This window comes from Carassius auratus, chromosome 9, assembly GCF_003368295.1.
Source record: "Carassius auratus strain Wakin chromosome 9, ASM336829v1, whole genome shotgun sequence".
NCBI classification, from domain to species: Eukaryota; Metazoa; Chordata; class Actinopteri; order Cypriniformes; family Cyprinidae; genus Carassius; species Carassius auratus.
In genome coordinates, this window is record NC_039251.1 from 9,408,100 (window position 1) to 9,424,930 (window position 16,831).

At 34.6% G+C, this 16,831-nt stretch overlaps 1 protein-coding gene across 3 annotated transcripts in view; it reads right to left on the reverse strand.

Annotated features, from left to right (window-relative positions):
* LOC113108302 (double-stranded RNA-specific editase 1-like) overlaps window positions 1-16,831 on the reverse strand; it is a 147,618-nt gene that overhangs the window by 34,611 nt on the left and 96,176 nt on the right. The gene's annotated exons all lie outside the window — the stretch shown is intronic.

The window sequence follows — 16,831 nt, forward strand, 5'->3', positions numbered from 1 at the left end:
CTAAAGTGTGACCAAAAATACATAATGGAAGAAGCTAAATCAGTCATTTGTGCCACATCCATTTCTGTAGGGATGGTACCATAGAAGACAGTTCACTAGGTGTTGAACCAGAGTCATAAGCTCCAGGGTAACCACTAGAAAAGTGTTGACACTGGAACTCAAGCCATGTCACATTTGGCTGGTTTCTCTGGGTTTGGGGCAGCGGAAAGAGATTACAGGATTTTCTGTTTGCACAGCTGTGTCATGTTCCTCCATCTCTGCGTACAGACAGTCCAGAGACAGTTTAACTAGCAGCTGGACACACAACAGTTCATTAATGTTACTAGTCAAACACACAATCAGCATCTGCTGTTTCAGAGGATCCCGAAGCCAGTTTAGGGTTTTTAAACTCACAGTATGTGTGTATCATATCAGGACGCAGGGAGCAAGTGCTTCTGCAATAACAGAGAAACAGCAATCCAAAATGAAAGCAAAAAATAACAAACCTCTGCTCATCTGGCTGATGCAAAAGTGCAGGGCTGTGAAATACAGTTATCTGGGAGATGTACATGCACTCTCTGATTTGTTTTTCATTCATCTCGCATGGCTTTGTGGAGGAGATGTTCAGTACATCTCTCTCGGTGTCTGGCTATAAGACTTAAAAACTTGAAAAATAAAGCTCTAATTGTCTTCATTTAAAAGATAAAACAAGTGACTTGCATTTCATTCAAAGTACACATTTGATCAGTTTATACATTCCATGGGTTTGATTTCCATGCAGGGAATGCATAAACTGGATAAAAGCAATTGTAAATGCATAAAAATATATGACTTTTTTTTTTTTTTGTGAGAAAGAACCAATGGCATTATGAAAGGTAACATTTTCAGTGAATATTTATTTCAAAATTACAGTCCATTCCACAAACAAAACAGAAAAATAACACTTTTGAATGAGAGTGAGTAAATAATGATCATTTTTTAGAAACTGCCCCTTCAAATTATCTGGAGTCAGTCAGATTTACTTATAGAAACTGCTGTTTGTGTACCTGTCTGTCACTTACTTTTCATACAATTGGTGAATAATTTGCATAGTTATTTTATGATTACATTTCACATAATTTCTTCATTAAAACATTTAGTAAAAGATAAGTTTAAAAGGATTTTTGTAAACCCTGAATGCACATGCACTTCTGCTATACATTGCCACACTGCTTACACATGCAGTATGAATGCAGTAACATTGTGTATATAAGCATCAAACATAAATTTTCACCACACAAGCCTGAGGGAAGAGGTGAAATCAAACTCACACAGGTGATATTTTCTGGTTTCCACATGGCTTCAGTGGAAACTCGCATAAAGAGGTGATTTAGCGGCATGTTTGGCATTGTAAATGCAAAAAGCATTTCCCGCTCTCAGGTCTTATCTTTCAAAGATGTGATTTAGAGCAGACTGATGTGCATTTCAGAATGAAAGCATGTTTGACGAGCCATGGGCGGCTCTTAATGAAAGAGGACGAGAAGAAAGAGGGGGCTATTCACCCTGAGAGTCTTTAATGCCATCAGCGAGCTCACATTCAAATAAAGACGGATCTGCAAGAGTTCAGATCTCTGTGTGAGTGGCTTACAGGACACAGACATCCATCCGCAGTGTCAACATCACAGCGAGAGGAGGCTGAGGGCATTCACCGTGATCTGCCACTTCAGAGCCCACTATGTAATTTCAGCAAAGTGGCCTGTGGCTGGTATTGACAGACAGATGAAAGGTAACACGCCCAGGGCACTTTGGCCTGAACACCTGAGAACATTCTATCATGTCTTTAACTTTAACTGCGGCTGTCATGAGTAATGCTGTTACAGAGAGGCAAAAATAAAAGAGAGATGGTCCCGGCTTGCACATTAAATCACATCCATTTCCACTAAAGTTCAAACTCAGGTCGTGACTAATTCACGAGTACCGGGTGATTTCCAGACTTTGAGAAGTCAGTCAAGTAACAAGAAGACTACACACTTATATTATGTACACAAAAACTTATTTCGGATGCTATTAATCATTTGACAGCACTAATATATACTATGGATGTTAATATAAAACAGGGCATTCTATGAACTACTTTTATGGATTTTTTTTAATGTATTTTGGTGCTTAACGGTACAAATTACCTTTGCAATTACCTTTCCACATTAGCTTTATGAAAAAAGGCCAACTAGGAAATTTAACATTTTACTTGACATGCTAATTTATGCATACAGAATACTCAAGGAATTAAGGATTTTGTATAAAAAATAAAATAAAAAAAAAGAATGCTAAGTATCTTCTAAATCTCTAAATCTTAACCACATTAGTTACTCTTCAGCATGCACCGCACATATTTTCTGCATGTATGAAAGTGTATGGTCCTCGTTCAGCGTGAGTAAAACACAAGGCCTCAGGACAAATAAATTCAGCTCTCCAAATAAATGTAATAATACTGCTGCTGATATGAGTTCCTGCTCTCCGTCTGCCTAAATGCCAATTACTGTGCTCTAATAGAGCGCCGGGGGGAACGCACTGCTACCACCAGACCAGAGACTTCAGCACCACGGACAGGGCTTCAGCCAGGGAGACAAAAGAGACTGCACAACCACGACAAATGACCTCACTTCCTCTAAAAGACACACTTGACTCAGAATAATGTAATCTCTATGGAAGGTGCCTGTTATAATGTTATGATGGAGGCTCTGGACTCTGAGCATAACTTGTTATTCTATAACAAACTATAAAATATTTTCTATAAAAATGCTAATGACCTGGCATTGGCCAATAGTTTTGGTTTTACTTTAAATTTGATTAATATTTTAAGTTGATATTTACAAGAAATATTTTAACTACTACTAAAAAAAGGAATACTGTTGTAGAAAACAACCTTATTTGTTTTAAGTAATTGCACGTTTGTTCATACAGCAGTACTTTTAAATTAATAAGGTGCACAATACACTACTTTTGAACTTATTGAATTTTGTCCATAATGTGATTAATCTCAGAAAATTGCACGATTAAAATTTGTAATTGCTGTCCAGCACTAATATATATATATATATATATATATATATATATATATATATATATATATATTAGGGGTGTAACGATACGCGTATTCGTATTGAACCGTTCGAATGGTTCGTTGGACTAATTAATTATATTTGGAAAATAAATAAAAAAATTGTGAACACTCCACCAGTCCTTTATGTTGGTGTGGCCAGACTCAATCCTCTCAATCCACATGAAAACACACTTGGAATTTGCAAAAAAGCACCTAAAGGAACCTCAGACTATAAACAAGATTCTCTGGTCTGATGAACCTCAATTCCAAGCATCATGTTTGAAGGAAACCAGGCACTGCTCATTACCTGCAGAGTACCATCCCAACAGTAAAGCGTGCTGGTAGCAGCCTCATGCTGCTGTAAATTGTTGGCCATAAATGATGACAATTTTCATTTTTGGGTGAACTATCCCTTTAAGCATTTTCATCTCAAGATAAAGACTAAGACTGAATCAAAAGTGTCTGTCAAAATTAACACTGCTGTGAATGTCCTTGAGTGGCCCAGCCAGAACCTGCGCTTGAACCCAATCAAATATTTCTGGAGAAACCTGAAAATGTGTGTCTGCCCCCATTCAACCTGAACAGGTGAGGAGAAGAGTGGAAGATAATTGCCAGATGCTGATGTGCAAAGCTTGTTGCATATTACCCAAAAATACTTCAAGCTGCAAAGGTGCTTCAGCTTAGTACTGAATACTCATTTCACTTTTTGTATTTTTTATAAATTTACAAAGTTCTGTTTTTTCTTTATCATTATGGTGTATGGAGTGGAGATTGATGTGGGAAAAAAAGTAATTTTCAGCAGTTTAACATAAGGGTGCTTCATAAAAAAATGTGAAAAAAATGAAGGGGGTTTGAATAATTTAGAAAAAGTGAAAATCATTTTATATCATAATATCCTTTCTTTTCACCTTAAGATTCAATTTCTACTGAGAATTAAGTATGGTGTTTATTAAATATGATCTTGGTTATGTCTAAAGCTCGGTTTAATCTATTCTTGAACACTAGACATGACACTATTGTGCCTAGCAAGCGGAAACTAGCTTCCTTCATACAAAAACATCTAACTCACTGACTTGTTTCAGACGATGGTTATGAATACTCTCCAGCTTTTGAATTTCACTGTTCCAGCAACATCAAGTTTTTCCAAGGGATGTGAGGTTTTTTTGAGAAGGCTGGATCTAGAGCAGAGAGGAGAAACTCTCTTTTACTGTATTAGTGGATTTAATAACGGACAGCTGGCTGTTCATCTCACTGCACTAGAATTGAAAGAATGGCCAGCAAGAAAGAGCGCGGGATGAATTTTTTATATGATAGTTTTATGTGAGATTGCTTTCTGTGGAGGAGATGTGAAAAGCTGAAGGAGTAGGAGACGGTGAAGATCATCTTCAATCCCTCCATGTGTACTCAAAAGCATGCAAAAACATACAAAAATATGATCCCTCAATGGATGCTACATAATACAAAAATAATAAACACTTTTTTTATACATTTATGCAGTAAAAAAAGCTTTGTAAAGCAATTATATATATATATATATATATATATATATATATATATATATATAGTGGTCAACTTTTGTTTTGTTTCTTTGTGTTTATTAAATAAATAAAATGTAACTTATGAAGTACTGCAGTTTAAACAATAAAGCAAAAGCACATACTGTATCTAGTGTGGGAAAGCTCTACAAACACACACACTTATACATTACACCCACCCACCCTGCATGTGCGCTCAGGTATAAATCACCCGCATGTGTAGCTATGAAAGATCAGGCGCTGGGGGAGGGCCAATAAATGGCTGCTCTCCCAGAGTCCATCATTCCAAGGTCGAGTGACCGCCACACCGGGGCAGATGACAGCCCACCTCCCCATCAATCCACCTCACAGGCTTTAACAGATGCTCCAGGATCCTTTTCCTCTCAAATCCCCCTTCATTTGTGACCTCCGCTCCATTTAGGCTGAGAAATACAGCCCGATGCCACTGAATGCTGCCTCAGACAGATTTATGCTCCATTGCTTTAGTAGCTTCATAACAACCAAACTTACAAGACTTTCACTTCAACACTCGGGCAGAAATGATAAATAAACAAATAAACAAAAATGGTAAGACTTTTATCCACACGTCACAAAACCTTGGCATGTCTGTGCTAGCAAGTTTGAATCTTAATGTCTCAAGAAAGAAAACACAAATAATAAAGAAATTTCCCATGTATGAACACTTGTCTACATAAATGTGATGCAATAAAATGCAACTCGTGCTATTGAGGATTTCAGGAAGATTACACCGGATTCTTCCAAAGGTGCGGCTTACAATAGAGACAGAAAACTCCCAGGGAAAAACAGAAGAGCTCAACACCACGGTTTTAATGGGATTATAGGGGACAGCACAGGGAAAGCTGAGAGATCCTGAGCACACTGGCTAAATGCTGCACAATATTGCTTATGGAATTAGTATGCAACATATGAAGCACATCTGCAAACGGGCCTGAACAAAAAAACACAGATTTTGTCTTTAGTGCTGTATTTATATTTGTTTTAACACAAATACAGTAATATTGTGAAATATCACTACAATTTCAATTAACTATTTTCTATTCCATTATATTTTACAATTAAATGTATTCCTCTGACGCAAAGCAGAATTTTTAGCATCATTACTCCAGTCTACAGCGGCATTCGATCCTTCAGAAATCAGTCTAATGTGCTGATTTCAGAACATTTTATAAAATGTCAAATATTCAAATAGATTCCATATGTACAATTCTATAAAAGATTCTTTTAATTTAAATTCTTTAAATTTTGATTAAAAGAGTCCATCTCACAAAATAAGTCCTTAAAATCTGTCCTGATACAAAATTATTTTCTCATCATAACATTAAAAATTGGGAAGACCAAAAACATATTTATGGAAAACTTGGTGCTACAATATTGAAATTTTGTACTGTCATTTCTTCACCCTTCAGCAAATGACCAAGGGTCAGTCTAGCTTTTATTTGAAATGGAAATCCTTTCTAACAATGCAAAAAAATTTGTTATTTTTTTTTTTTGCCATTTTCGACCTGAAATTTTTTATAAGGTACTTTATGTGCAAAAAAATCTGACTGGTACAGATTGCTTACATGACTTTAAAAAAAGAACTCTTGAAGTGCATGTAAACACGGCTAGAAAAGGGAAGCTGCAAATGTTGATTTTGAGGAAAAGAATTGAGAGGAAACCGACAGAAAAGTGCCTGCTTATGAACATTTCTAAAAAAGAGAGGACTCCAGCAGCCTTGAGCTTGTATTTTGCTAATTGTATCCAGTGGCCTTGATACCATACGACCTTATATTGCTTGCAATAAACACAGTGGGACAAAGAAAATAGTTATGCCAAGGTCCTCTGTGCTTAACATTTTCTTTCTTTCATGCTGCAATGAAATCTGAATATACAAACTCAAATATGACACAGCGTATGCTTGGGATTGAAAATAAACTAGATGTGCATTTCCTAAAGGAAATACAAAACCAATACAAAACAGTATTATAGATTTTGCCAAGTTTAGGTTTGGATTATTTCCGGATACATCTTAGAACAAGCTGCACACTTTATAGGGGGCTTGAAATGATACATGCATATGCGAAAAAGACAATACCAAATCACAAATCTTTATGCAAATAGCTGCAAGAAAGAAGGCCATGCATGCAGACACACATTTTTGAAAAAGATTTTCAGAAGTTGCAGATAAAGTTGCAGATAAAACAGACTACTGGAGTATGTTCTGCACATGTGCCCCTTAAGCCAGCCTGTGAGGTGTCTCTACCGCAGGTCAAAGGGCTCTCTGCAGGAAAAGTAATCATGTGTGAGTGAGGGAACGAGTGAGTAGAGGACAAGAAGAGAGAGGAAGAGTGGACATAGATGGATGGGCTGTGCAAATGGAGAGGGATATGAGACGTGCAAAAGTTCAGCACAGAGCCCAAACCATCACAGTGGCCCCTGTGTGTGGCCTAACACAGATGGATCGCTCCACTGCCTCAAACAGCCACCAACAAATAAGAGCCCTTCCCAGAATAAAGGAGCATCTGCTTCCATTACAGCCCCAGACCTGCATTTCACAAAAAGTCAATATTTTCTCCATCATGGCATTTATCACTTTTGTTATCTGCAAAAGGAGAAATATATAAAGATGGATATAAAGCAGCTACATATAGTTTAACTATTTTTTTAGATTCTTGTTCAATTTGGCTAATTTTGAAGTTATCTTTAGTAACATTTCAGAATATATATAAAAAAATAAAAATAAAAACTCTGAAACTACATAAATGCATTTATATTACATGAAATAATAATAATAAATTCTTAATTCCTCATACAATTTGGTCTGTGTACTTTTGCGTCCATATGTTTTTAGCTTTTTAACCATGACGGGAAAAAAAAACAAACAAAAAAAATAAAAACAGTTGTTGTATTTTTAAATGCTATGCTGAAAACCAAAAATTTAATTTAGAACCAGACACAAAATGCTGCCCGAAAAAGTGAAATATTGACTTATTTTCAGATTTTTGTACTTTTAATAAACATTTGAAAAATGCACAAATTAATTCAACTTTTCTTTGGCCAAATTTAGTAATGCTTCTCCTGCACATTCAGTTGAGAACTAGAGAACTAGTTGAAACAATGCAGAGACTTAAAACAAATAAGATTTTTTAAAATAGACTGCAGAATGCTGGGAAATTTATCGTCATTAAATGATATATTGGCATATAATTCTATATATTCTGGGTACAGTATGGGAGAGGACCATGAATGGTCACTCCAAGCATGTAGGCAACAGTAGGCTATACATTGTGTTAGAGAACTACACACAGTTTAATAAATAGAAACCTCCAGGGTTCAAACACAAATACACACTGGGGTATTTGGAAAATGTTTTGCCAGTATCCTATTTCTAGCTTTATCCAGTCCCTTGTCTTCACTTTAACTTTGCTTTGCTTTCGTTTCATTCTATTCCCTCTAGCACTTCCGTATAAAACTTGCCCAGGATACAGCGATTTGCAATGAAATATGTAACAAGTATTTCATAGGCTACATGTTTTTAGGCATGACAAATAATTAAGATCATAAAAAGATCAAATCTAAAGGTTTTAATGAAGCAGTTATGGTAGCCACGCCAGTAGTGAGAGGGCGCTAGCAAGATGCTAAAAAAGGTAGAAATTAAATTTAGGATTTATATACATTAAAAAACAAACAAAAACATTTAATATTTAATGAAATATGAATTTTGAATAATGAAAATTAATTAGTTTCTTGTTCTATTCACCAGTGTCTGAACCATTAAAGTTAAGAAACAAATGGACACAAAAGTACAAGGACCACTGATCTATAATATAGAGCATATATACTGTAGATCTGTGACACTGACCCAATTTGTACTCCTTATTTATAAGTAATATTTTAATTAATTGTGCAGTTTAGCCTCTTTAAGCTATAACTCCGTAAATCTTTCTATTTTCAGAACTGTAAATATTTATGCATTGTGATATTTTCATGATAATTAAGCATTTTGTTTTACTAATTTTCTCATTACAGTAATGACTTCAATAGTTTTTTATTAATTTACTAAATTCTTACTGTAATAAAGTATTTAATTGAAATAAGCATAATGCTATATACATGCAATGTATACATATTTAACTTTTTTAGTTTAGGTAGGTTTTTTTGCAGTACAGTAGATTTTAAGGGAAAAATTTAATAAAATTAGGTTACACTATTTTAATATGTCCTTTTTTCAGTAATTCTATATTTAAGTACTAATAATTAAGTAATAATTACAAAAGTAATATTAATTAACAACATGTATTTACGACAGGGTTAGAGATAGAGTTTAGAGTTTAGGTTTAGTTGCATGTCATTGCACGATTTCTTACTGTTGTTATTATTACAGTAAGTGAAAGTAAAAAGGGCACAAATAAATTGAAGAAAAAAAAAGCTAAATAATAATATAAATATAATATATATAACAGAATATATAATTCTATATTTAAAAATGTGGGTTGAAATTTGACCTGGATACGATTTTTAAAAGATTCTTCCAGTTTATGACAAATGATGTGACAAAAGATCCTAGAATCTTTTCGTCCTCCTAATACACGCGGTCCAGTCTTTCCTGAAACGTGGCTCCAGAGTTTCTTCTCGCCCGGTTCTGCACCCGCGTAACGATGCTTAATGAACTACACGTGCGGCGGACCCTGGCCGGCCGAGCACCTAATGGAGAGGGGTCCCTGCGGATGGGGCAGGCTGTCGCTCCACCTGATTAGAACTGATGGGCTGGGCATGCTGGGAAGACGAGCGCAGCCACCTCAGACCGGCCCACGAGCAGCAGACCGCCCCGACTGACTGGCACCATGGCAACCACGCGCTGCAGAGAACATCCAGCTCCATTATTGAATTTCAGCTCTTTAATGACCAATAACAGATTGGAATTAGTCTGCCAACACTCATTTTTACCTCGCAGCAAATTACGGGGTTTTTAGACCGCAGACACATTTAGTAGTTCCTGCACAAAAGCCTGCGACGAGACACTTTGATAAAGTGGCTCTTAATATCTGGGGCTTGATAAATGAAGCTGCTGTCAAAGCGAGAACAGCAGCTGCCAGACGTGTACCTGCAAACCTCACGCCAGAAGACCACCAGGACGGCCAGAACAAGACCCTATTACAACCCTACACTTTTATAGCTGTGACTTTTTACAGATTTTAGAACATTTACACATTTTCTGAAGGAAACTAGTGGTGCTCTTCAGTGCAAAACTCATGGCCATCATGACAAGCAGTGTTCTGAGTGCTTTTTAGAGCATTGCTGTTGTATTCTGGGTCATTGAAGACATCATTTATGCAAATATATCACAAAAAAATGAATTTTGCTAAAGCATTTTGGAATAAAGAAACGTGCATCCTACGTGTGAAATGGAAGTTGCATCCACTAGAAAAGCTATTATAGCTCTTTCATTTAATGAAATACTTCATTTATTAAAAAATAATTACAATTATTGAATTACTTTGTGGACAAATGCTCTGATGAATTGTTTGCTAGTGATCTGTGGCAGAAGCCTTATGTCTAAAAGAAATAGCATCTTCTGGAAATACTATACACAGTATATAGTACAGTTCAAACGTGTATCATATATTAATATATTACATACCATATATTATACACATACTGATTAGTGTTACAAAAGATTTAGATTTCAAAATAATGCCGAATATTTTCTTTGACGTTTCCACAAAAATATTAAGCAGAACACCTGTTTTCAGCATTGATAATAATAAGAAATGTTTTTTGAGCAGTTAATCAGCATATTAGATTGATTTAATTTTAATACACTGTAACGATGTATGATTCTAAAACAATTTTTGTTAATGAATTATGAATAAACATAACAAATAATGTAAAAATGTAATATGAACATTGCAAAAATGTTTAATTAAACATAATCATGATACCTATTAAATTAACAAACATTAATGTATTGAACCTTAAACAGTCACTTCCAAAGCACCTTAACATGAATTTATAAAAAAAATAATAAAAATATATATTAAATAAAATAATAAATTGTTAGAATACACATAACTTTTTTTAAATTGGAAAAAGATGTGTTTTTCCCTCAGAAGCGTAAGTCCTTGTGTGGGACTGTAGGAAGGATGTGGCATCTTGAAGCATGACAAATTGCTTCAGAATCTTGGTTATGAGCACAGATGAGTCCCTGGAGCTTATATCCAGCTCTGTGTGTGTGTGTTTAATCCTCAGCTTTCCTAACCTACACTGGACAGACAGGAAGTTTGCTGGCCTCAGCGCTATGCATCATCCTGTCTTTCCTCGTCTTTGGCTCTCTCTCTTTCTGGACTCGTCTCCTTCCCTGCCTATTTTCCTCGCTTCAGTGGCCCTGCTGCTCACAACAGATGACTATCGCTGTACTCCTAATTCAAGGCCAGGTCAGTTACGCTAAGATCCACGTGGAGGAAGGCAGCGCTGGGTGCGTGTACATGCCTGGGTGGATTAGCCGGTGAATTTTACAGCCGGTGGCTGGGTTATTAACAGCTCTGAAGGGAACGGTGATGGACAGACAAGAGAGCTGAGCATCTCAAACATCACAGGGAAATAAAACAGACAGAACTCAGTGGAAACAGACACATGTGCTAATACTGTCAACACAGTCTCAACTACTTCCCCAATAATTAATGACATACAGACAGAAAAAAAAAGACAAAATAAAAATAAAATAAAAACGTGAATGAGAACAAATGGAATTACTGAAACAAAAGACAAATGAAGGAATGAACAAAAGCATGAAACAAACAAAAGAAAAAGAAACATTGAGTTAACACTTTACTTGAAGCCTCCATGTACAATGCATTCATAATGTCCATTGTAATGCATTATACCCTTTCATAAATAACTGTAAATGCATTAAAATATTCTTTGCCAATTCTTTGCATCACTTTCTAAAGGTGCTGACATTCATGAACAGCACTGCATGTAAAATTTTAAATTATTTTTAATTTATTTTATTTTATTTTTTTTTTTTGTAATAACTTGACACGGCATCTCTAAATAACAAGAGGTCATGTGCGAGACGGTGCACAAGATGGAAGACATCGGCCAAATGCTTATACTACATGTCTAGAGCGATTTTACATAGAAAAAACAATGGAAAAGTAGCGCGTTCGAACGCAAAAATGAGTTCTGTGTAAATGGCGCCCTTGTTATACCTTAAGGCAGGCGTACACGGTGCGATTTTTGCTGTCGTACGAGTTCGAAGAAACAATTTGAACTAATGAAAACTAATGAAAAAAAGCACAAATCAAGGGAAGAACAAGCATAAAAAACTAAAGAATTAAAGACCAAAAGTATGAGAACAAAATGCAAACAAAAGAAACAAATAAAAAACAAATATAAGATAATTACGTATTAAAAAACAAAGAAAGAAATGCATGAAAGAATTAAAATCCTACAGAATGAATAAAAGAACCAGCAACAAAAAAAAAAAAGAATGGATAAACAGACAAAAGATAGAATGAACATACAAACAAAAGAAATAGAACAAACTGAAGAGAGCAATTAAATTTAAGAGAAATAAGGAAAGAATGAAAAAAACAGACAAATAAAACAGAATGTGAATGAATGAACAAAAGACAACGGTAACAAGTAAAGGACATGTGACGAATGTGAGCGCAATCACCATTCAAGAGAGAGAGAGAGAGAGAGAGAGAGAGAGGTCATGAGATGTGGGCGGTCAGCTTGTTTAAGAATTATTTCAGAAACATTAGCAGTTATTTAGACTTCAACCTGCAGGTAATGAGCCTGAGAAACGAACCGATGGAGGGATGACAACAGCATCTCTCACACACATACACACACACACACACCAGACGACTCTTCCTCACTGATCCAGGCTAATAATGTCGTCTCCACCATGTGCTGCTGTGACTCTTTCAGAGAGCCGTGGATCGTCTGTGTTTTCCAGTGGCAAGAGCTCATTCAATCAAAGTGCAAAGAAAGAGTTAATGGTATCACTTTAGGGGAATAAGACCTCTTCTTTGAATTGCTTTTGATTATGAATTAACTGACCAACTGGGTTACTAGCTAAACTTATTACATTACATTAGCTGTAACTATTTCTGTATTTAATCTGCTCATATTAGTGCATACAAAGCAATTTAGTTTATTTATTAAATGATCAACGTGTTCATAGATAAAAAATAAATTAATTAAATGTCACCGACTCTAAAGAGTGATGTATGAACATTGCTGTGTGTGTTCATACGACATAATAAAGTGAGCAGAGCAATGGGGATGGTCCCCAGATACACCATTATCAGAGCGCACATGCTCCCTTCACTCCATCAGAGAAGCTTCATTTCCTCCAGTCTGCTGGCTGGGCAGAAAACCTCTCCTCCACACGAGGAGAGCCTTTACATGAACCTACACTACATCCCTAATGCATTCATAGCCTTTGTAAAATCTGCAAGATATTAAGCATTGAAAACAGAATTGTATTATTTCAGTCCTGCACAGAGAATTCTGCATATAAGATATTTATATATATTTTTTATGAGATACAAAAAAAAAAAAAAAATAATAATAATATATATTTTTTATTTTAGCTTAAGTTTGAGTAACTTTGCTTTTGTCATTTTTTATTATTTTTGTGTTTTTTTAAATCGTTCTATTTAGCTTTCATCTAATTTTCCATTTCAGTACTTTAAGATTTAACGTATTAAAGAGTTTTAAGCTTTTACTCTAATATTTATATTTTATTTTATCTCACCTTTATTTGAATTAATAAAAATGACATTTTGCAGTTTTATGTTTATTTAATGATTGAAAGAAATGACATTTGCTTGTTTCTTACTATAAAGCGTTTCCTCCACAAAATCAACTGTAGTTATATTGATGCAGCATCTTCAGGAAGAACATTAAACAAAACAAAAAAATCTCTTCAAGAAAAATAAAAGAATAATATAATAAAATGATAAAATAAATAAAATAAAATGGTATGCAAACTTATGAGCAGAAATGTATTCAGATTTAATGCTTGGACTACTATTCACACCTGATTTTAAACCAACTACTTCAACACAAGCACAATGTGTCACATGTTTGTGTTTTTCAAAGCCACACGACATCCTCACGGGACATTCATTACTACCACCAATGCAAAGCGCCTAAAGTTCCAAAGATAACTCCGATCCAGCTCAACGTCAGACATCAACCGCACAGAGAGACACCGCCGACACAGTACGACCCAATCAGGGAATTACATTAGAAGAAAAGACTTCTTAAAAAGAATCACGCCTCCGTGTTCCTGCTCCTTTCGGCATCCGGCCTCAGATAAGAGACGACAAACTCACGGGTTTGACAAAGCCGCCTTAAGTTGCCAGGCCGCATTAGGGGTGTGAGGCACGCGGAAAACGCCACTTCAGCAGCGCAGGATTTTCTTGGATGACAGGTCTCAGTGATCAGGTCTCAAAATGTAAAGGCAAACAGCGGATGCTGGGATAAAGCCTCTAAACGCACACCTCAGCGGCTGCCTCCACACCTCATGGGCTCATCCGCAGACCGCCCGAGTGTGACACCCAATACCTCACCCCGGACAAACACATGAGCTGTGCTCCAAAACTTAGTGAGCCGCCTACTTAGCAGTTTAATTCGCACTCCTGATGCAAAGGCCATATAATTATGCACGACTATGCTGCTGTCTAAGATACATCGTTTTAGCCAAATTCTAAAGCAGAATTGCAAATATTCTTTACGGAAAAGCCAATCCAAGAATGCAATGAAAAAAATACATCCACAGTGACTGAAAAGGCAACAACAACAAAACTTGTATTTCAATCAACAATAAAACTATAAAAAAAATATATATATAATTTAAAAATTAAAATATTAAATAATATAAAAAATTGAATAAATAAGTAATAAACAATACAAATAAAAATACAAAATAAAATGCAGTAAAACTGAATGAAAAATAAAATATAAAATAAAATATAAATAAATGAAAAATTTAAAATTAAATAAACAATAACAATAAAACAAAAAAATAACAAATATAGAAAATAAAATAAAAATAGATGTGTTAATAAAAATAAAATAAGAATAAAATATAAAAAACAAAAAATTAAATAAATAAAAATATAAAATGAAACAAAATTTAATGAAAAATAAAATAAAAAAATATATATAAATAAATAAAATAAATAATAAAAAAAAAATATATATATATATATATATATATATATATATATATATATATATATATATATATATATATATATATATATATATATATATATATATATAAAATCTAATATTAAATAAAAATCTTGAGAATGGTGTACCATATTTATTAACAATTATTAAGACTTTTTTTTTTTTTTTTTTTTACTAGTACAGGACACTATAGTTCATTTGTGCGAGGATCGCAACAGAGTAAACTGTGACATTTTATATCCAAAAATTCTTCAGTGGACTAGCAGGAAAATTTGACCTGAAAAATGACCTGATCATGTTTTGCTTAAGTGTTTTTCTTTAATTGCTAATGCAATCTTTTTATACCACAGACTGAACAAAAAGCATTGCTTGGCAATTGATTGAACTAAATGGGTATTATCTAATTGTGTACTTAAATTTAACAGCTGACAGCTATTCAGCCTAATTCATTACATTTCTTTCTATCAGTTTATGTGACACTATCAAGATGAATTTGTTCTGACACAGTTTAACTGAGTTCTTGTCCTATTTTATTACCATTTTATAAATTATAGCGAATAAACTGTGATAATGTGAGAAATGTTGAAGGTGTCTGAATACATTTTGGTTTGACTCTTCTACTATTTAAACCTAATTTTAACAACCATGTCATATTTGTGATTTCCATTGACACACCACATGCTCACAGCGCATACAGTACATTACAACCAATGTGATTTAACCACATGATCAGGGTGCATTTAAGGAGGAAAGCATTAACATCAGAAGCGAAATACTTCCTAGATACTAAACACTTACACCAAGTACTGAAATATTCCAAAGTAGGACAAAAATTATTACACACATTAACTAAGAAAGATGAAAACTTTCAAAAAGGCCTTTAAGGCAGATTCAGGCAAATAAACTAAAATATAACCGACATTCACAAACTTTAATTCCATTACCTGCCGCAAAAAGCAGCTAATTAACTTTCCTACACACTTCTTCATATAAAAATCAGATGACTGTGCAAAAGAAAAAAAATAGCCTTTAAAATAATATTCCCATTTTAAATAGGATTTCACACCTACCTAAATGGAAATGAGTTAATCAGAACATTTTAAAAGTACAGGAGTTAGGAAAGTACAAAGTAAAAGTTGCTGAAAGGGACATTTCCTAACTTCCAGGAGACTCTGAATAAGTTCAGTCCTCTCCAAAACACCACCATCAAGTCACATGACTGACAGCGAGAGAGTGCCTTCGATAGCAGCCCACAGTCAGATTCCTTTCTGCTCTGGACAGCTGTCAAAGAGACAAGCGTGACATCTCAGGATTCAGAGAGCAGGGACCACGTCTGCAGAACACTGCATACAAAATAAAAATGATCTTCAGTGCTTTAGTAACGGAATATAAACATAACACCAATGCATGAGAAATCTATTAATAACTCCGTAGAATTCCAGCATGCTTTGTTCTTCCTGTTTGTGGCTCATCACCATGGCGATCCATCATTCCACAACAATCCCAGTTAAAGAACAGCATCCCCAAAACTAACCACAGAAACGTCCATCATTCACAAAACAATGCAGCGATCAATGAGAGCTGAACCAAACCACTTACTTTAAAGAAAACACTGCCTTTTGAATTTTTTGTCTCAATGCAATACTGCATGATCCTATTTAATAATCATAATCATCAGGGTATCTGCATGCTTAATTCCTTTTCAGACTTACAAGAAATGAAATATACATTAAAGGACTTAAAGACCCTCATCAAGTCATTCAATGATAGTGTTAATTATATAATAGGTAAATATCTTTATTATTATTATTATTTTTTTTTAATGAAATTCAGTGTTCTAAATTGGCTTAAAAAGGATTATTTTCACAGAGGAATTATAATTTTGCCCAATTTTGACATCCTATAAATAAATACATTTAAATTTAAATAAATAAACTAACTAAGTTTTTGTTTTTTCTGTAAGATTATTGGAAAGTGAATTTAAGACACTTACGGACATAAGACATTCCTCGATTTTATA